The sequence below is a fragment of the Triticum urartu genome, chromosome 3A (genome assembly GCF_056163025.1).
Source record: "Triticum urartu cultivar PI428250 chromosome 3A, HENAU_Tu73, whole genome shotgun sequence".
Classification (NCBI taxonomy): domain Eukaryota; kingdom Viridiplantae; phylum Streptophyta; class Magnoliopsida; order Poales; family Poaceae; genus Triticum; species Triticum urartu.
In genome coordinates this window covers 706,016,042-706,038,486 of record NC_141875.1, presented here as the reverse complement: position 1 = coordinate 706,038,486, position 22,445 = coordinate 706,016,042, and positions in this window count along the sequence as shown.

The following is a 22,445-nucleotide window of genomic DNA, read 5'->3' as shown; positions in this document are numbered from 1 at the left end:
AGACAACCCCAAATGCTAGATCCCCGATCATCCCAACTAGGCTCCACTACTGATCAACAGGAAACGAAACAAAACAACGATCAAGATCTTCATCGAGCTCCCACTTGAGCTGGGTTGTGTCACCTGCACTGGTATCATCGGCACCTGCAACTGTTCGGAAGTATCTGTGAGTCACGAGGACTCAGCAATTCCACACCCGCGAGATCAAGACTATTTAAGCTTAAGGGTAGGAAAGGGTAGTGAGGTGGAGCTGCAGCAAGCACTAAGCATATATGGTGGCTAACATACGCAAAAGAGAGCGAGAAGAGAAGCAACGCACGGTCGAGAAGCTAGAAGTGATCAAGAAGTGATCCTGAAACTAGTTACATTCAAGCATAACACAAGACCGTGTTCACTTTCCGGACTCCGCTGGAAAGAGACCATCACGGCTACACACGCGGTTGATGCATTTTAATTAAGTGAAGTGTCAAGTTCTCTACAACCGGACATTAACAAATTCCCATATTCCCATAACCACGGGCATGGCTTTCGAAAGTTCAAACCCTGCAGGGGTGTCCCAACTTAGCCCATCACAAGCTCTCACGGTCAACGAAGGATATTCCTTCTCCCAGGAAGACCCAATCAGACTCGGAATCCCGGTTATAAGACATTTCGACAATGGTAAAAAAAGACCAGCAAAGCCGCCCAAATGCGTCAACAAATCCCGATAGGAGCTGCACATATCTCATTCTCAGGGCACACCGGATTCTCCAAACTTCCGGTAGGCCAACCCAGAGTTGCCCCTGGTGGCCACCGGCGGCTGACAAGTTGGACCAACACTCAGAGGAGCACTGGCCCGGGGTTTAAAATAAAGATGATCCTTGAGTCTGCAGAACCCAAGGGAAAAAGGCTTAGGTGGCAAATGTTAAGACCAAGGTTGGGCCTTGCTGGAGGAGTTTTATTCAAAGCGAACTGTCAAGGGATTCCCATAACACCCAACCGCGTAAGGAACGCAAAATCAAGGAACATAACACCGATATGACGGAAACTAGGGCGGCAAGAGTGGAACAAAACACCAGGCATAAGGCCGAGCATTCCACCCTTTACCAAGTATATAGATGCATTAATTAAATAAGAGATATTGTGATATCCCAACATATCCATGTTCCAACATGGAACAATCTTCAACTTCACCTGCAACTAGCAACACTATAAGAGGGGCTGAGCAAAAGCGGTAACTTAGCCAAACAACGGTTTGCTAGGAAAGGTGGGTTAGAGGATTGACAACATGATATAACAAGTGGCAGGTAGCGCGACATGGCGATAGAACGAACACTAGCAAGCAAAGATAGAAGTGATTTCGAGGGTATGGTCATCTTTCCTGAGATTCCGTAAGGAAGAAGAACGAGTCCATGAAGAAGACAAATGGACGTAGTCGAACGGATCCTCACAACTCCGGAATGAAACCGAAGCTAACGAGAGAAGCAACCTAGAAAGAAGAAAGCAACATAGTAAACAACCATCACATAAACATGGCATGATGCACAACCAAGTATGATGCATGTCCGGTTTAATGAGGCATGGCATGGAAAAGGGCAACAAACAAAACTACAAATTAAGTGGAGCTCAATATTCAACGAGTTGCATATTGACGAAACATCCACATTCGATTATTTAGTTCTCTCCCGGTTATGTACCCAACAATATGAAATGTTATTAAACATGGAAAGAGGTGAAACATGAGTAAAATACACAGTTAGGCATTTTAAATGAGGCCTGAAACATCAAACAACAATTCCGGTAAATCCCCATATGCATTTAGCAATTTAATGCAACAACAATTTTAAACATTTTAAATGTTGTTATCATGATGCGGATGACATTTGCAAGTTTTATGCAATTTTATGAAAATGTTGACATGAGCATGTTAGAGCATTTGTCGCCATGGCGGAACAAAAGGGTGCCACGGCGGCGACACGAGAATGGTGCCACGGCGGTGAAAATGGACATGGTGCCATGACAACATCCCAGTTCCGGTAACTCGGTCCAAGGAACAAGTGGGGGTGATGGAAATGTGCAAGAGCAACGAGGAGTGATCCCGGATACCGGGTGTCCCACATGACGGTGGCAAGGAAACAAGTGCCGATGTGCGGCGAACAAATCGGGCACGATGTGCTACGTCTTGAGCTTGTGTTGGTTTTCCCCGAAGAGGAAGGGATGATGCAGCAGAGTAGCGTAAGTATTTCCCTCAGTTTTTGAGAACCAAGGTATCAATACAGTAGGAGGCCATGCTCAAGTCCCTCGTACCTGCACAAAACGATAGCTACTCGCAACCAACGCGATTAGGGTTGTCAAGTAAAGTAAAAAGTAAAAGCAAGATTAAAGTGATGGAGATTGATATGATGAGAATAGACCCGGGGGCCATAGGTTTCACTAGTGGCTTCTCTCAAGAGCATAAGTATTCTACGGTGGGTGAACAAATTACAGTTGAGCAATTGACAGAATTGAGCATAGTTATGAGAATATCTAGGCATGATCATGTATATAGGCATCACGTCGGTGACAAGTAGACCGAAACGATTCTGCATCTACTACTATTACTCCACTCATCGACCCCTATCCAGCATGCATCTAGAGTATTAAGTTAAAAACAGAGTAACGCCTTAAGCAAGATGACATGATGTAGAGAGATATATTCATGCAATATGAAATAAATCCCATCTTGTTATCCTCGATGGCAACGATGCAATACGTGCCTTGCTTCCCCTTCTCTCACTGGGAAAGGACACCGCAAGATCGAACCCAAAGCTAAGCACTTCTCCCATGGCAAGAACTACCAATCTAGTTAGCCAAACCAAACGGATAATTCGAAGAGACTTGCAAAGATAACCAATCATACATAAAAGAATTCAGATAAGATTCAAATATTATTCATAGATAAACTTGATCATAAACCCACAATTCATCGGTCTCAACAAATACACCGCAAAAAGAAGATTACATCGAATGGATCTCCACAAGAGAGGGGGAGAACTTTGTATTGAGATCCAAAAAGAGAGAATAAGCCATCTAGCTACTAACTATGGACCTGAAGGTCTCAGGTAAACTACTCACACTTCATCGGAGAGGTTATGGTGATGTAGAAGCCCTCCGTGATGACGGCCATCTTCCGGCGGAGCTCTGGAACAGGCCCCAAGATGGATCTCGTGGATACAGAAAGTTGCGGCAGTGGAATTAGGTTTTTGGCTCCTGTTCTGATCGTTTGGGGGTATGTAGGTATATATAGGAGGAAGGAGTACGTCGGAGGAGCACCGAGGGGCCCACGAGGCAGGGGGGCGCCCTAGGGGGGGAGGGGGCGCCCCCACCCTCGTGACCTCATCTTTGACTCCTTGGAGTAGGGTCCAAGTCTCCTGGATCACGTTCGGTGAGAAAATCACGTTCCCGAAGATTTTATTCTGTTTGGACTCCGTTTGATATTCTATTTCTCCGAAACACTGAAATAGGCAAAAACAGCAATTCTGGGCTGGGCCTCCGGTTAATAGGTTAGTCCCAAAAATAATATAAAAGTGGAAAATAAAGCCCAATATAGTCCAAAACAGTAGATAATATAGCATGGAGCAATCAAAAATTATAGATACGTTGGAGACGTATCAGGCATCCCCAAGCTTAATTCCTGCTTGTCCTTGAGTAGGTAAATGATAAAAAGAGAATTTTTGATGCGGAGTGCTACTTGGCATAATTTCAATGCAAATCTTCTTAATAGTGATATGAATATTCAGATTCGAAAGATTCAAGACAAAAGTTCATATTGACATAAAAATAATAATACTTCAAGCATACTAACAAAGCAATTATGTCTTCTCAAAATAACATGGCCAAAGAAAGTTATCCCTACAAAATCATATAGTCTGGCTATGCTCTATCTTCACCACACAAAGTATTTAAATTATGCACAACCCCGATGACAAGCCAAGCAATTGTATCATACTCTAACTTTTCAAAACTTTTTCAATCTTCACGCAATAAATGAGCGTGAGCCATCGATATAGCACTATAGGTGGAATAGAATGGTGGTTGTGGAGAAGACAAAAAGAAGGGGAAGATAGTCTCACATCAACTAGGCGTATCAACGGGCTATGGAGATTCCCATCAATAGATATCAATGTGAGTGAGTAGGGATTGTCATGCAACGGATGCACTAGAGCTATAAATGTGTGAAACCTCAACAAAAGAAACTAGTGGGTGTGCATCCAACTTGCTTGCTCATGAAGACCTAGGGCAATTTGAGGAAGCCCATCATTGGAATATACAAGCCAAGTTCTATAATGTAAAATTCCCACTAGTATATGAAAGTGATAACATGAGAGACTCTCTACTATGAAGATCATGGTGCTACTTTGAAGCACAAGTGTGGTAAAAGGATAGTAACATTGTCCATTCTCTCTTTTTCTCTCATTTTATATATATATATATATCTTTTTTATTTGGGCCTTTTCTTTTTATGGCCTATTTTCTTTCTTTTTTATTTGGGCTTCTTTGGCCTCTTTTATTTATTTTTCGTCCGGAGTCTCATTCCGACTTATGGGGGAATCATAGTCTCCATCATCCTTTCCTTACTGGGACAATGCTCTAATAATGATGATCATCACACTTTTATGTTTCTTACAACTCAACAATTACAACTCGATACTTAGATCAAAATATGACTCTATATGAATGCATTCGGTGGTGTACCGGGATATGCAATATGACAATGATGAATGTGTCATGATGAACTAGATGGTGGAAAGTTGCATGGCAATATATCTCGGAATGGCTATGTAAATGCCATGATACGTAGGTATGGTGGCTGTTTTGAGGAAGGTATATGGTAGGTGTATGATACCGGCGAAAAGTGCGGGGTATTAGAGAGGCTAGCAAAGGTGGAAGGGTGATAGTGCGTATGATCCATGGACTCAACATTAGTCATAAAGAACTCATATACTTATTGCAAAAATCTAGAAGTTATCACAGAAAAGTATTACGCGCATGCTCCTAGGGGGATAGATTGGTAGGAAAAGACCATCGCTCGTCCACGACCGCCACTCATAAGGAATACAATCAATAAATATATCATGCTCCGACTTCATCTCATAACGTTTCACCATACGTGCATGCTACGGGAATCACAAACTTTAACACAAGTATTCTTTAAATTCACAACTACTCAACTAGCATGACTTTAATATTATCATCTCCATATCTCAAAACAATTATCAAGCTTCAATCTTTTCTTAGTATTCAACACACTCAAAAGAAAGTTTCACAAATCTTGAACACCAAGCATATTATTATTAAGCAAATTACCATGCTATTAAGAGACTCTCAAAATAATTTAAGTGAAGCATGAGAGCTCAATAGTTTCTTTAAAACAAATCCACCACCGTGCTCTAAATGATCTAAGTGAAGCACATAGAGCAAAATTATAAAGCTCAAAGGATATAAGTGAAGCACATAGAGCAAAACTACTTAGCTCAAAAGATATAAGTGAAGCACATAGAGTATTCTATCAAATTTTAATTCATGTATGGCTCTCTCAAAAGGTTTGTACAGCAAGGATGATTGTGGAATACTAAGACACAAAGATACAAATAATACAAGACACTCCAAGAAAAACACATATCATGTTGGTGAATAAAAATATAGCTCCAAGTAAATTACCGATGGAAGTGGACGAAAGAGGGGATGCCTTCCGGGGCATCCCCAAGCTTTGACTTTTTGGTGTCCTTGGATTATCTTGGGGGTGCCATGGGCATCCCCAAGATTAGGCTCTTGCCACTTCTTGTTCCATAATCCATCAAAAGAATTCACCCAAAACTTGAAAACTTCACAACACAAAACTCAAAATAGAAAACTCGTGAGCTCCGTTACCGAAAGAAAAAAAAAGACCACATCAAGGTACTGTAATGAAATCATTCTTTATTTATATTGGTGTTAAACCTACTGTATTAAAACTTCTCTATGGATTATAAACTATTTTACTAACCATAGATTCATCAAAATAAGCAAACAACACACGAAAAACAGAATCTGTCAAAAACGGAACAGTCTGTAGTAATCTGTAGCTAGCGCAAGATATGGAAACCCAAAAATTCTGAAATAAATTGCTGGATGTGAGGAATTTATATATTAATAATCTGAAAAAATAATTAACTAAATATCACTCTTCAAATAAAAATGACATCAGTTCTCATGAGCGCTAAAGTTTCTGTTTTTTACAGCAAGTTCAACAACACTTTCCCCAAGTCTTCCCAACGGTTCTACTTTGCACAAACACTAATTAAACACAAAAAACACAACCAAAACAGAGGCTAAATAATTTGTTTATTACTAAGCAGGAGCAAAAAGCAAGGAATAAAAATAAAATTGGGTTGCCTCCCAACAAGCGCTATCGTTTAACGCCCCTAGCTAGGCATAAAAGCGAGGATAGATCTAAGTATTGCCATCTTTGGTAGGCAATCCATAAGTGGCTATCATGATAGTTTCATATGGTAATTTTATTTTATTTCATGGAAAGTGTTCCATGCCCTTTTTTAATGGAAATTTAAATCTAATATTCCCTTCCTTCATATCAATAATTGCACCAACCGTTCTAAGGAAAGGTCTACCAAGAATAATAGGGCAAGAAGGATTGCAATCTATATCAAGAACAATGAAATCTATGGGCACATAATTCCTATTTGCAACAATAAGAGCATCAGTAATCCTTCCCATAGGTTTCTTAATAGCGGAATCCGCAAGATGCAAGTTTAGAGAGCAATCATCAAAATTACGGAAATCTACTAAATCACACAAAGTCTTGGGAATAGTAGAGACACTAGCGCCCAAATCACACAAAGCATAAAACTCATGATCTTTAATTTTAATTTTAATAGTTGGTTCCCACTCATCATAGAGTTTTCTAGGGATAGAAACTTTCAACTCAAGTTTTTCTTCATAAGATTGCATCAAGGCATCAACAATATGTTCGGTGAAGGCTTCATTTTGACTATAAGCATGTGGAGAATTTAGCACGGATTGCAACAAGGAAATACAATTAATTAAAGAACAACTTTCATAATTAAATTCCTTGAAATCCAATATAGTGGGTTTAGCAACATCTAGATTTTTATTTCTTTCAATTCCACTTTCATCAATTTCATCATTAAGATCTAAATACTCTGAATTTTTAGAACGCCTTCTAGGTAAAGGAAGATCATATTCAGTTTCATCAAGATTAATATTGCAAAACAAAGATTTAATAGGGGACACATCAATAACTTTTAGATCTTCATCTTGATTTTCATAGGAATAGGAAGAACACGCTTTAATAAAGGCATCTTTGGAACAAGCGAGGTTAGGTAATGCGGCTGCTGTGAAGGCGGCCGAAGAGTTGCAAGCCGAGAAGGCCGTGCATGGCGAGACCCGAGACAAGATGGCCAAGATGGCTGTGGAATTAAAAGCCGCCGCTGACCGTTGCCTGGTTCTCGGAAAGGAAAACCAAGCGAAGGCATCGGACCTTGAGAAGGCTGCTGCGACGAAAAAGGATCTCCGCTCTGCTATGAGGGCAAAGAAGGAGGAGCTACGGGAAGCCGGGGATATTGTAGCTGGGAAATCCTTTATGTTGCGGAGGAAATTCGGAGATCCACGGTATGCCCCTCTGGATCGGCTGTGGAGTTCGGAGGATGTGTATATGGATTTGGCGGCGAGTGCTGTCGATGCGGCCAAGTACTTCCAGGGTCAGACAGACCGTGGAGTAGACCAGCTGTTTTGGAGACAATTCCATTCTCCCGAGCGTCCACTTTCATTGACTGACCAATTAGCCGAATGGGCCAAACTAAACAGGTTGTCCAGACTCTCTATGAGGTCTGTTGTGGATCAGCTGTGGCCAGGAAGGTCAAAACCGAACAGCTATTTCAGCTTGGTGCAGCAGTTCCTTGACGTGGTGCCGCGCATTAATGCGATGAAGAGATCGGCGTGCATAGAGGGCGCACGGATGGCCTTTGCCCGTGTTAAGGCATGCTGGGCGGAGATGGATGCTACCAATGTTGCAGCGCGAGATTCGGCTATAGGTTGAAAGGCTGTTGAGCACTATTTTGAAGAAGTTCTTGAGGGTGCCCGTTTGATAGAGACCCAGTGCTCAAAAAATATTATGTATGAGTGATATGTAATCTCATTGTAAGCGAAATGCTTTTATAAATTTTTATCAGGCTATTTTTATACTTTTGCCTGAAAGTAATATGATGCCTCCTGGGCAGCCGTTTATGTATACATGTGTATAACCTGAAAGATTGCAGTCGTTGGCTTCAGCCCCCACGCATATAATGCGGAGGTGCTCGGAAAACCACGCGTTCACACTTAACCCAACGTCTTGGTCCTATAAAGGAGGTGATAGCGGAGCAAGCGAGGCAACCGGACTATAATGCTTTAGCACTTTCACTTAGCCATAGGAGTTTGATAGTGGGGCTACTAGATAGCCCCTGGTGGCTCCGCACTCTCCCGGTTCCGGGGTGCGTACATGCCTGGCCGGAAATTGACCCTTCGTTAAGGCGGAGGAATTCTAACATTCCCACAGGTCATCGAGTGGTTGACCAGTCTCACGCTATATCATGACAGTCAGTTTTTGGCTTTCTCTACTGAGGTGCTCGTCCGGATGAACCAGGGCACAATCGCAGTAGTTCTCCAGGTGCTACCTTAGCCGGTAAAGTGGAACGTAAGGCACCAAAACACAGGAGCCGGGCAAACCCAACATTTGACCAAAGACAATGATTCAGAGCTGATGCATATAGGGCCAAACTCACGACGCCGAACACTCCCTAAGGTATTCGGTCTTTGTGGTATAAACCGGGCCTAAATAATGGCCTTTGTAAGAAGCCCCTTGTGTCCAGGTACGTGCATTGTTCTGGCGTGGCCACATGCCAAGACGTCAGCATCCTTCTCAACGGTGGATATGTATCAACAAGAGACAGTAAAAAAGGTTTATGCAGGGTCTTAATCTAAAAAGAATCCTTGGAGCGGGTCCCTGCTACACGTCTGCGCCTGTGTCTCCGTTGTGCCGTATCCTGGACAGGTGTAGCACGATGATCATCTGTAAAAGAGAGGAAGTTAAGTGAAAAAGTTGTCGTGCAAAAAAGGATAGTTTTTAAAGAAACCATGTGTAATTCAAGATGATAAGAAATTGCCACTTGTCTGCGTGCGTTGAGCCCCTTGTATTGACAAATAGGGGTGTGACCACTTATTTCCATATAAATAGCGGCGCCGGACTTGATTAGTTGTATCTGAGGTCTTGACGACCAATTGGATGTTTTCGTTTGTCCGGGCGCCTTTAGTGTGCGGCGGCCAAGGCAGCCTCACTCTCTTCGGCATGCAGAGATCGCTTGATATTTCCGTGCACTGTAATGATGCCACGTGGACCGGGCATCTTGAGTGTGAGGGAGGCGTAGTGTGGTTTGAATTAAAGTGAGCGAAAGCTTCGCGTCCGAGCAGTGCTTGATAGCCACTTTGAAACGGAGCGATGTGGAAAGTTAAATGCTCGCGACGGAAGTTATCGGGGGAGCCGAATATAACTTGTAGTAAGAGGGAGCCTGTACAATGAGCCCCTGGGCCTGGCGTTACTCCTTTAAAGGTAGTATTGCTATGGCGAATTTGTGTTGGGTCTAACCCCATCCTGCGGATTGTATCCTGATATATTAGGTTTAGGCTACTGCCGCCGTCCATCAAGACCCCTGTGAAGTGATATCCGCCAATTACTGGGTCTAATACCAGGGCAGCCCATCCTGCATGTCAAATACTTGCTGAGTAATCGCGATGGTCGAAAGTGATCGGTTGAGATGACCAGTGGGAGGACTTCGTAGTGATAGGCACTTGGGTATACCTTCCTGGGAGTGCCGTATTGTTTTTTCCCTTGATTATGTGTAACACGTTTACTGTTTTGACTTCTGGTGGAAATTTCTTTTGTTCCGCTGTGTCTTGCTTGGGAGGCTCGTCCTCGTCTTCACTTGGTGTATCCTCCTCCATATGTACGGCATTGAGGTTGCCGGACTTCTTGAAGACCCAACATTCTCTGTGGGTATGATTAGCAGGTTTACAAGGGGTACTATGGATCTGACATACTTGGTCCAGAATTTTGTAGAGGCTGGACAGTTCATCCCTGGTGCCTTTAGGCGGCTTTTGACCTAGCCAAGAGCTTTTGAATCCGGCATTTACTGCCATGCCCTTCGTGCTATCTTCTTTACTCCGGTGTTTGTTATTGCTATTGCGCCGTGATTTCCCGTTTCCATCTCTAACTTCAGATGTACTGGGGTCGCTGGTGCTGCATCTGGCTAGCCAGCTATCCTCCCCCACGCAAAAGCGGGTCATGAGGTTCGTTAATGCGGCCATCGTTCTCGGCTTATTTTGGCCGAGGTGTTTGGCGAGCCATTCGTCACGGACGCTATGCTTGAAAGCAGCTAAGGCTTCGGCGTCCGGACAGTCGACAATCTGGTTCTTTTTAGTAAGAAACCTTTTCCAAAGCTTTCAGGTTGATTCTCCGGGCTGTTGAGTTATATGACTCAAATCGTCCGCATCCGGAGGTCGGACATAAGTCCCTTGAAAATTTTCCCGAAAGGCGTCTTCGAGCTCTTCCCAACTTCCGATGGAGCTTTCGGGGAGGCCTTTGAGCCAGTGACGAGCTGGCCCTTTGAGCTTGAGGGGTAGGTACTTGATGGCGTGGAGATTATCTCCTCGAGCCATATGGATATGAAGGATGTAGTCCTCAATCCAGACTCCAGGGTCTGTTGTTCCGTCGTATGCCTCTATGTTTACGGGCTTGAATCCTTCTGGAAATTCATGGTCCAGCACCTCATCGGTGAAATATAGGGGGTTTGCGGCACCCCTGTAGCTGGGTGTACTACATTGTTCGGATGTTTGTTGTATTGCATTGTATGCTGGGGCGCGCTTGCGTGGTCCATAGATGGACCTAGTTACACCGTCCTTTGGGTGCGAGCCCTCGCATTGGTTGCGTGTTGTATGGTGAGAGGCGTTGTATGCCGCTCTGTATTGGTAGAGGGGTCGTCTATCCGACCAGGTGGCTGCTTCGATATTTGGTTGTGGGGGTTCTGAGGCCTCCTCATCGAATTCGGGTAGCAGCTTCCGCTTCGGGTAGCTCTTGAAGGGGCTATTGTCGCCGTACCTTGCTGCAGTGCTGAGTATTTTACTCCATCTGAATTGGAGTGTGTCTTGCGCGGCCTTGAGCCTTTGCTTCTGCTTTTTCAGGCTCCTCGCAGTGGCAACAAGCCTTTTATGGGCAGTCTGTTTCTCTGGGTGTCTGTCCGGCGTTATGTCGTCCGGACCATTATCCTTGATAGGATTTGATTGTTCGGTTTGATTATCCGGATTGCCGTTGTCCGGCAGCGGTTCGCCCTGCTCCAGCGCTGGGTCTGTGTGATCGCAATTTCTGTCGAGGCGGGATTTGGGGCGGCGCTTGCGTCGCCGCTTTGACTGCTTTTCGAGGGAACAAGCCTTCGGTGCGTCCTTCCGCTCCTCGTCGCCATCTTTTGGCGCGCCCACCATGTATACGTCATATGACGAGGTGGCATTCTAGGGCCCAATAGGCGCTGGTTCTTCATCGTCTCCTTCATCAGCGTCCATACTGTCGATGTCTCTGGAGTCGAAGTCGAGCATGTCGGTTAAATCGTCGACAGTGGCTACAATGTGGGTGGTGGGTGGGCTTTGAATTTCTTCATCGTCCGCATCCCAATCTCGCTGACCATAGTCTAGCCAGGGCTCTCCTGATAAAGAGAGAGACTTCAATGACTTCAGGATATCAAACCAAAGGCGAGTGCTGAAAGATGTCCGCGGCAGTGAACTCCATAATCGGCGCCCAATCAGATTCGATTGGCAGGGGCGTGGATGGTTCGGAGTCCGGAGAGGAGTCCAGCTCCTTGGAGTCACGAGTCTCGTAGAGTACGGGGCTGGTGTTCAGCTCAATCGCCGTTGGGGTCGCAGCCCCCGAGGTGGCGTCCAACCGCCCATCCTCGATCGGCGCAGTTGGCTCCGAATTAAGGGTCGGAGCCGATGCGGGTGCGGCCTCCAGGGCACTGTTCGGCGGCAGAGCTAGATCATGCTCGTCGTGACAGTGCGGCGCGCTCGACAGTGGCTTGAATCCGTCGAAGATCAAGTCCCTGCGGATGTCAGCCGCGTAGTTTAAATTTCCAAATCTGACCTGACGGCCAGGGGCGTAGCTTTCGATCTGCTCCAGACGGCCAAGCGAATTGGCCCACAGTGCGAAGCTGGCGAAGATGAAGATCTGTCCGGGGAGGAAGGTCTCACCCTGGACTGCATCGCTATCGATGATTGTAGGAGCCATCGAGCCTGACGGCGACGACATAGAGAAACTCTCAATGAAAGCACCAATGTCAGTGTCAAAACCGGCGGATCTCGGGTAGGGGGTCCCGAACTGTGCGTCTAGGCTGGATGGTAACAGGAGGCAAGGGACACGAATTTTTACCCAGGTTCGGGCCCTCTCGATGGAGGTAAAACCCTACATCCTGCTTGATTAATATTGATGATATGGGTAGTACAAGAGTAGATCTACCACGAGATCGAGGAGGCTAAACCCTAGAAGCTAGCCTACGGTATGATTGTTGATGTGTATGTTGTCCTACGGACTAAAACCCTCCGGTTTATATAGACACTGGGTAGGATTAGGGTTACATAGAGTCGGTTACAATGGAAGGAGATCTTCATATCCGTATCGCCAAGCTTGCCTTCCACGCCAAGGAAAGTCCCTTCTGGACAAGGGATGGAGTCTTCAATCTTGTATCTTCATAGTCCAGGAGTCCGGCTGAAGGTATAGTCCGGCCATCCGGACACCCCCTAGTCCAGGACTCCCTCAAAGATCATTGAAACTCTCTATACCAGCCTAAGGCAATCACAAACGATCGTTTGAAGAAGTTTGAAGAATGGCATACTCCGACTAGAATGGATGATGTGGACTATCTTGTTGAAGACAACGCAATGGATGATTTTTGCTTATCACCAGAAACGGATGAGACCCATGGTAGACTGGCACGATGACGGGTGCTAGCTGGGAACTAAATGCAAATGTTGGGAATGATTCTAGTAACTAGGGAGAGGCTCAACAGTAGAGAGTGAGTCCACTGTTGGGAATTTATAGCATACCCGAGAAAACTGGGAGCAATCCCAGATAGAGCCTATGATAGCACCTAGTGCTTGAGCGTGCTCTCAAGAACTTGAGCATTACCACACTCATCAAGGTTTTACCAATATCTGTGACAAGGATCCTGGCAGCACGTCATACTACCATGATGAATACCGGTGGAGGATGCAGATGCAAAGGAAGATAACAGTTTCTCATATTTCACCTTAGCAGAGCCAAGAGGCAAAATCTGGATGATCGACCGAGAGACATTTAGCACTCCTCTTCTAATGTTCTCCTTGATGTGCTAGCGTAATCCATTCATAGATATGGTTTAATATGTAGAACATCAAGTAAAAGGTCGGACTTCGGGAACTCAAAAATCCATAAGGAACAACCAGGGAGTAAATCCTACGAAATCCTTATGGGGAGGTGGCCAACTTCCTCAATCAAGATACTACAATAATAGGTCTTCCAGCTGGGTGTGTTGGCCACGACATCCACTTTACCGTTATCGAGGGCCAATATTATAGTTCTTGGGAGATGTTCCAACCATCATATCTGCCTGAGATTCAGATCTGGTTGGTGTCAGAATATTCCAGACTCATCAAGTCTGGAACGAAAAATTAAAGTTTTCAACACAAATCAACTCGATGATGCTGCAAGATTCTCGGGAAATGAACTGCGATAGCAAGCTCCAAAACATGAGCTGGTTCTGCTACAAACATGTGAACACGTTGTCCTAGACAAGCATGACCACATAATAGTCTTATAATAAAACACTTACCGAGTTCAGGTGAGGAACCATCATTGAGGATATCGAAGTCTTGTGCACTTAAATTAGACTTCTTTACCTAGAACAAGTCAATCAGTGGTTTGGTGTGCTACGGAATTCATATGGAGTGGAGGTAATTAATCTACCAAACCATAGTATACTTTGCACGTGCATGACTGATTTGGGACGATTCCAAAGGAAGCAAAACTAACTTTCTCAAATTCACAGCGGCAACTTGCATCGAATGCACATGAATGAGAGGAAGTCACTTCTTTCATCCAAACATATACTTCATGAACGGGGAAAGAAGAAAATGCTTACACAAGTTTCCAACACTAGCTGGATGTTCAACATGAATCATGGAGGAAACAAGATGCTGCTGATGGGCTCAACAGCAACTCATCGGAATTTCCATATCACTGGACTTCCACCATTATGTGAACATGGTGATAGTATTGGTCAGACCAGAAGATGTAATGGTGTATGCTCGAGGAATCAACCACGAGTAAGACAACATTACGAATACTGTTGGTTCTAACTTGATTTGATGATAGCCCACACTCAAATCAAAGGATTGATAAGACAATAGGTCCGACAATTGATCACAGGGACCAATCGATGAAGATATCATCTTTCTTCAACACACACTACACAAGAGTATCTCTTTGGAACAAACTAAGTTAGGCAAGCTTTTATCTTCCAACTCTCCAAGTTGTTGTTCGGCTTAACCAACTAGCTCAGGGGTATCCAACACAGATTCTTGGAGAATTGATGGTTTAAAGAAAAACCAACATGATCATGAACTCAACATAGCTATCAGGGAACAACCTGGTAATACTTCCGAGAAGATATTCGGAAAATCACAACCCACCGATATGTTATTAGGCTCGAGAACAATCTTGCTTTTCAGGGCAAGACGATATGATCAAGGAGCGAGGGATTGTCACAATCCCAACTCATTGGTCGATGAGTGCACCCGGAAATATGGACTAGGTAGCACGATCAATCTTAGGATGATGATTCGATAACCAACACGCTAAGAATGATAATAATGTCCATAACTACCAAGCAACACAGTTGCTAGGAGTATTGATTTCACACATCATGGTTCACTCGTCGGCATTCCGGTTACAACAACACGGGACCGAGGAATGAATAATGATGGAGAGAAGTATCACTGCGTCAAGAGTTCATAGGAGGCGGTGCAATTCTCATGACATTCCTGTCATAAATATGGTAACACTCCAAGGTAGAACAGAGCAAAAGATGGATTGGCATTTTGATCTGCGAAATACAACTAATTTGACCCAATCCTGGATATGGATGAGGTACTGGAGTTTTGTTTCTCCTAGTCATTATGAAATAGAACGGCTTGACGGACCACAGGAATACTAGGCATCGATGAACACGAATGCACACATACTCCTGAGTATCAATTGATAGATGAAGATCAGAAAACAACTAGGGATGAACAACTCAAAGGAACATATATCTTTCTGAGTTGTGGATGCATAGATTAGTATGTCGAGCAAAGGTCAACATTTCTTCCGGATAACCCACGCAGAAAGGTAGAACTGGTGGATTCACAATGTAAAATGGAGAACTCATCAAGAGCACTCTGGTTGTGCTCTTTTGGTTCAAAAGAACTTCTGCCATAATCAGTTCATGGTATTTGGAAGAAGGAAGTACCACGGACCTCGAGCACTGTCGCAAGGATACTAATATCCTAAAGGAACGAGCAACACTATCTACATGAATTAAGTAGAGTGAATCTTGGGTTCAAGAACCCAGAAATAGAATGCCTACTAACTAAATGGCATCATGGGATGCTTTCAAGAATGATGGCCAGAATCATCACACTGGGAATACAAAACACTGCTAGGTTACTAGGTTACTCCCTAAGACTCCTAGGGACATAATAATAGCTCCAACATATATGTCGAGGCGATAGAGTACCTCAACTCATCGACGTGTGGTTAAACTAGCCCAAAGGTACATCGGGAACGGAAAGAAGGGATTTGCAAATGCATTAGACTAGTTAGAAACCTGGGATGACTCGAACAGCATAACGGCTGTAAATGCTCAAAATGATTTGAGACATCCTGCAAAATAGTGGCATGACCACTTAACATCACAATATTAAGGTTCTGAGATCAACTGTCAACACACAGAAATAGTAGGAACTGAACTAAGCCTTGAATCCATCAATCCTATAAGTCTACGGATTAGTAACACGTGATCCTGATAGAAAGAAGAGAAATCCTAGTTTCTTAACCCCATAGGAAAGATAGTATGACTCGGAATAGAAGGGCATAAGGTATAAGGAGTAAAAAGAGCCTTACATCCCTTCCCACAATCAATTCCCTTACTTATAACTAAAGCATTTCTAGACTCAACTTCAACCAGTTTGGCTTGGTAATCCTACAGGCAGTCAGGCTCTGATACCAAAGCTGTCAGGGCCCCGATTCTAAGTCACACCGATCTAGCCTGTAACACCTCATATCACTTTGCGGCCTCACGCACGGTATTCCCATGGTGTCGCCTTACCATGGCCCGGGACCATTTGCGCCTTTTGGCTCACGTATATGATAGTGTCGCTAGCATCCATATGACAGAGAACCCGGGCCGACATGACTAGTCGTGAACCCAAAGTGGCACTAACTTACGGGGACATGCATACATGAATCAACTTCGAGCATGTCGGTCAGCAGCGTGCAAATCCGGGCTATAGCACTGGGCTAACAGGACTCCGGTAACCCGGGCTGTAGCAGGCTAGGCAGGACTCCGGGTGTCACCGCGTGACATTTCCCCGAAGGGACAGACACAGGAACAAAGTGAAACACATGCCGGCTAGTCAAGTGTTCTGGAGCAGTAGTGCTGGGCTAGCAGGACTCCGATGAACCGGGCTGTAGCGGACTACTATGGCCCATGGAAGCACAAGATTACATTTCCCCATAAGATAGGCTACCAAGGATAAACAACTAGGTTGTCGGATCCCATACATACCAAGCATTTCAACCATACACACAATATGCTCGATATGTGTAAATACAACATGGCATCACAACATAACTCTACGACTCAAGTATTATTCATTAGGCTTCGAGGAGCGAGATATTACAAACATGGGTCTCATGACCCAACATTCAGAGCATACAAGTCAAAGCACACGCGGAACCTTAAGATGTCTGAGTACAGACATCTACAAATGAAAAAGGCTGAGAAGCCTGACTATCTACTAGATCCTGCCGAGGGCACAAGATCGTAGCTGAGGTAACAAGCGAAACGTCAAAGTCCACGAGGAACTACTAGCGAGACTGACGTCTCTCTGCAAAAACATAAAATAGGCAAACGTGAGTACAAATGTACCCAGCAAGACTTACATCAGAACTATCTACATATGCATCGGTATCAACAAATGGGGTGGTGGAGTTTAACTGCAGCAAGCCAGCTTTGACTCGGTGGCTATCCTAAACTACAACTGCAAGCAACTCTTTTGAGGTGGCGCACACGAGTCCACATGTTCACCATATCAATACACCACTATGGATCCGCTCCCGTCTCCCAACGAGAAGGCCATCTATAGCACTCACACTTATCTTACGAGTTTTAGAGTATCCACTTTCACTTGTCTATGAACTGTTATAGGCAACCCAGAAGTCCTTTGCCGCGGACACGGCTATTCGAGTAGATCATTTATAACCCTACAGGGGTGTACTTCTTCACACACGCTCTCGCCACTTACCACCATGTACACGTCGTGTATCTCGGCAACCTTCAAGCGGAAGCCTGGCGAGGGAGTCGGCCACGACCTGACTAACCACACGAGTCTCTAGTCCAGGTTTATCGCCTATTCGGGTTCCATCCGCGAGGAGACCTGGCCGGAGTTTCGCTCACAGCCCCAAACGATGTGTGCAGGGTTCCCGAGAAACCAAACGGGTGCCCGGTACACCGTGCCATGGTGTATCTACCGCATCATAGCCCACCCCTAGGATCAGCGCTATGCACGGCCGCCAACACATATCCTACAAACACCAGAAACTAGTTGCAACTCCTGCATAGAGGACAAGGGCAGTTAATAAGTCGAGAGGGTCCATTGGTTTCGGGCCCAATGCGTGGTAGTAGCTGGTCATGGATCACAAACACAGAACTCAGTTCCTAAGAACGGTTTCAATGAGACAACCCACCATGTACTCCTACATGGCCTCTCACCGCTACCTGTACCAAATCGTGTTCACACACTTAGCTCACACACAGTAGGACATGTTCACAACTTTCCAATTCATCCCCGATGAATCAGACCTGACACAACTCTAAGCAATAGCAGCTATGACAAGCAAACATGAATGAGTAGGCACATCAGGGCTCAAACAACTCCTACTCATGCTAGTGGGTTTCATCTATTTACTGTGGCAATGACAGGTCATGCAGAGGATAAGGGGTTCAACTACCGCAGCAAGTAACAGTTGAATCGTTGTTGTCCTAATGCAGTAAAAGAGAGCAGGAGCGAGAGAGTGGGATTGTATCGGAATGAACAAGGGGTTTTTGCTTGCCTGGCACTTCTGAAGATAGTAATAGCTCTTCATCGGTGTCATCGAACTCATCGTCGGAACCACGTTTACTGAGAGGGGACAATACCGGCAAACAAGGAAGAAACACAATCAATGCAATGCAACAATATGATGCATGCTCATGACATGGCAAAATGAGTGTGTTTTGGCTAATGCAATAGAAAGTCATTTTAATTGAAGTGGAATTCAAAACTATATCAAATTCCAACTCCAAACCTATTATGAAATTTGCCCTAATCATGTTTCATCCTAATCAGTGAGGTTAACTTGCTCAAACATGCAAGAAAATGGTACATATGGATTCCTTTAATTTTCCTGATAATTTTTCATATATAATTTATTTCATTTGGAGTTATGGTTGATTTACTATGAATTTTAGAAGTTTTAACTAGTTTCTGAAATTTTCTGAATAATTTTAAATCCAGAAAATGATTAACTGTGTCAGCATTGCGTCATGCTGGCATCAGCAGGTCAACAGGGCTGTCCAGGTCAAACCTGACGGCTGGGCCCCAATAGTCAGTCTCACAGTTAACTATTTGGGTTAACTAGACTAACTAAACAACACTGGGCCCACTCGTCAGTGACTAACTAAACTAACTTAATTAAGTTTAGCTCTAACTAACTGGGTTAGCCAGGCGAGGCACGCATGTCAATGACTCAAGGGTCAAACAGAGGTCAACCTCGGGTCAAACCCGACGCTAACTGGGCTTTGACCCACTGCGGGGCCCGCTGTCAGTGACTAGGTGAGGTCCAGCTGACGGGGATTAGCACTAATGACCCCGCCACGTCGGCTGTCGCCGGAGTTGGCCGGCGGCGACCAAACCCGCGGCGGCAACGCGCCGGACTTGCGCTAAAGGCGACGGGGGCGGTGGCTAAGGGCATCGGGGCGTAGCCCGGACTCGCCCGCATCCAGGGAGGTAGGTGGGTGGCCATGGGGGCGCCGAAGCTCGCCGGAACGGAGCTTGCGGCGGCGGCCGGAGTTCGAACCTCGACGGAAACGAAGGTACGGTGGACGGGAGGACGAACGGGTGCTTGTTCTGGAATCCTGGGACCACACTGAGCACAGACACGCGCTCAAATGCGGGCGGCAGCAACTGTGGCCGCGGCGGTTACGTGGCCGGCGGAGCAAAGCTCTCGGCCGCGACGGCGAAGCTAGCTAGAGGGAGAAATCGACATGTGGAGTAGAGGGGAACAGCGGAGGGGCTCACTGCAAAGTCGAAGAGAAGCTCGACGGCTCGGGGGAGGCTCTGGGGTCGATGGGCCGGCGGTCGCGATCTCCGGCGCCCGAGGAGGAACAAAGCGAGGTAGCCGGTGATGCAGTGCGGCATGCATCGCGTGGCTCTGCGTAAACGATGAGGACGACGGTGCGGTTCTTCAATGCGGGTCGGCGAGGCGAGGGGTGGACGATGGCCGAGGCTAAGGCGAGCGGCGGCGACGGCTGCGCTCGGGCGAGGTTCGGCCATGGATACAGGAGGCAGGGGGGAGAGCAGGGGGAGGAATGAGTGGCCGGATCGATCGGGACGGCACCGAGGAGGAAGACCCACGGCATTGCGTTGTCCCGAGGACGCAGGCAGGCAGGTGGCGTGGCAGCACGGCCGTGCGCGCGCGTCGAGCATGCGCTCGGCGTTTGACTGGCGCGGTGGAGATGACGACTGGCAATTGGGCCAGTGGGCCGCACTGCTGGGCTGGGTAAGTGGCCATGTATTCTCTCTCTCTCTTTTATTTTTGTTTCTGTTTTCTATTTATGTTATTTTGTTTTGATTTAGTTTATAACCCAAATCATTTTAATAAATCCTAAAAATAATTGTGGGCATTAAATGAATTATTACAGAGGCCCTTAACTATTTTCAGAATTATTAGAGCATTTCAAAATATTAATAGTATTTAAATGCCCCAATTCAAATACAATATGAGTTATTCAACAATCCAGAATGGCCTAAAAATATGTGCATCACTTTTGGCAGAGGTTTTCACCTTTATCAAAAATAATGAACTTTTCTAAAGGGCATTCTGGGTTCATTAAAAATATTTTTATTTTGATCCTAATTGCATTTCATTTAGTGCTAGGGCTTGTCATCCCCATTTCAAATTTCAAACAAATATAGACATGACGCATGGATGCTTATGAAACTAATTGCAATCAAATTCTAGGGCTGTGACATGCATATAAGGCGAAACTCGCGACGCCGAACACTCCCTAAGGTATTCGGTCTTTATGATTTAAACCGGGCTAAAGAGTGCCTTTTGTAATAAGCCCCTGGTGTCCAGGTATGTGCAATATTCTGACGTGGCCACATGCCAATACGTCAGCATCCTTCTTAGTTGTACTGAGAATCCGGGGGATGTATATCAACAAGAGACAGTAAAAAAGGTTTACGTAGGGTCTTAATCTAAAAAGAATCCTTGGAGCGGGTCCCTGCTACACGTCTGCACCTTTGTCTCCGTTGTGCCGTATCCTGGACAGGTGTAGCACGATGGTCATCTGAAAAAGAGAGGAACTTAGTTGAAAAGTTGTCGCGCAAAAGGTAGGTTATACTAAATAAACCATGTACAGCTCAAGATGAGTAAAGTTGAGCCTAATTGTCACTTGTTTACATGCGTTGAGCCCCTGTATTGTTACAGGGGTATAGCCATCAAACCTGTATCAATTATATATAGCTACACCGGACTCGTCTAACCGTGTCCGTGGTCTTAACGACCTGTCAGATGCTCTAGTTGGTGAGGCCGTCTAGTGTGCAGCTGCCAAGGCAGCCGCACGGTCTTCCGCGCGCAAGGAGCGCTCAATATTTCCGTTTACTGTAATGATGCCACGTGGACCGGTCATATTGAGCATGAGAGAAGCGTAATGCGGTATTGCGTTAAAACGAGCGAAAGCTTCACGTCCGAGTAGTGCTTGATAGCCACTTTGGAACGGAGCGATGTGGAAGGTTAACTTTTCGCTGCGGAAGTTATCGGGAAAGCCAAATATAACCTCTAGTAGCAGGGAGCCCATACAATGGGCTTCTGGGCCTGGCGTTACTGCTTTAAAGGTAGTATTGCTATGGCTGATTTTTGTTGGGTCTATCCCCATTTTGCGGACTGTGTCCTGATATATCAGGTTTAAACTACTGCAGCCGTCCATCAGGACTCGTGTGAAGTGGTATCCATCAATTATCGGTCTAACACCAAGGCAGCCCATCCTGCATGCCGGATACTTTCCGAGTAATCCCGATGGTCAAAGGTGATCAGTTTGGTCGACCAGTGGAAGAACTCCGTGGCGATAGGCCCTGGGGCATGTGTCTCTAGGAGTGCCGCTTTGTTTCTCCCCTTCATCACGTGTAACACGTTTACTGTTTCGACTTTTGGTGGGAATTTCTTCTATTCCCCAGTGCTTTGCTTGCGAGGCTCGTCCTCGTCTTCGCTTGGTGTATCCTGCCCCTTGTGTTCGGCGTTGAGTTTGCCGGACTGCTTGAAGACCCAACATTCTCTATGGGTATGATTTGCAGGTTTATCGGGGGTGTTATGGATGTGACATAGTTTGTCCAGAATCTTGTTCAGGCTGGACAGTTCGTCTCTGTTGCCTTTGGAGGGCAGCTTTTGTTGACCTGGCCGAGAGCTTCTGAATCCGGCGTTTACCGCCGTGCGCTTCAGGCTATCTTCTTTATTCCGGCGCTTGTTTTTGCTGCATCGTGGCTTCCCGTTTCCGTCCCTTACTTTGGATGTACTTGGGTCGCTGGTGCTGCATCGGGTTAACCAGCTGTCCTCGCCCGCGCAAAAGCGGGTCATGAGGCTTGTTAATGCTGCCATTGTTCTCGGCTTTTCTTGGCCGAGGTGTCTGGCAATCCATTCGTCTCGAACGTTGTGCTTGAAAGCTGCTAAGGCTTGGCATCCGGACAGTCGACTATTTGGTTCTTTTAGTGAGAAACCTGTTCCAAAGCTTTCGGGCTGACTCTCCGGGCTGTTGAGTTATATGACTTAAATCGTC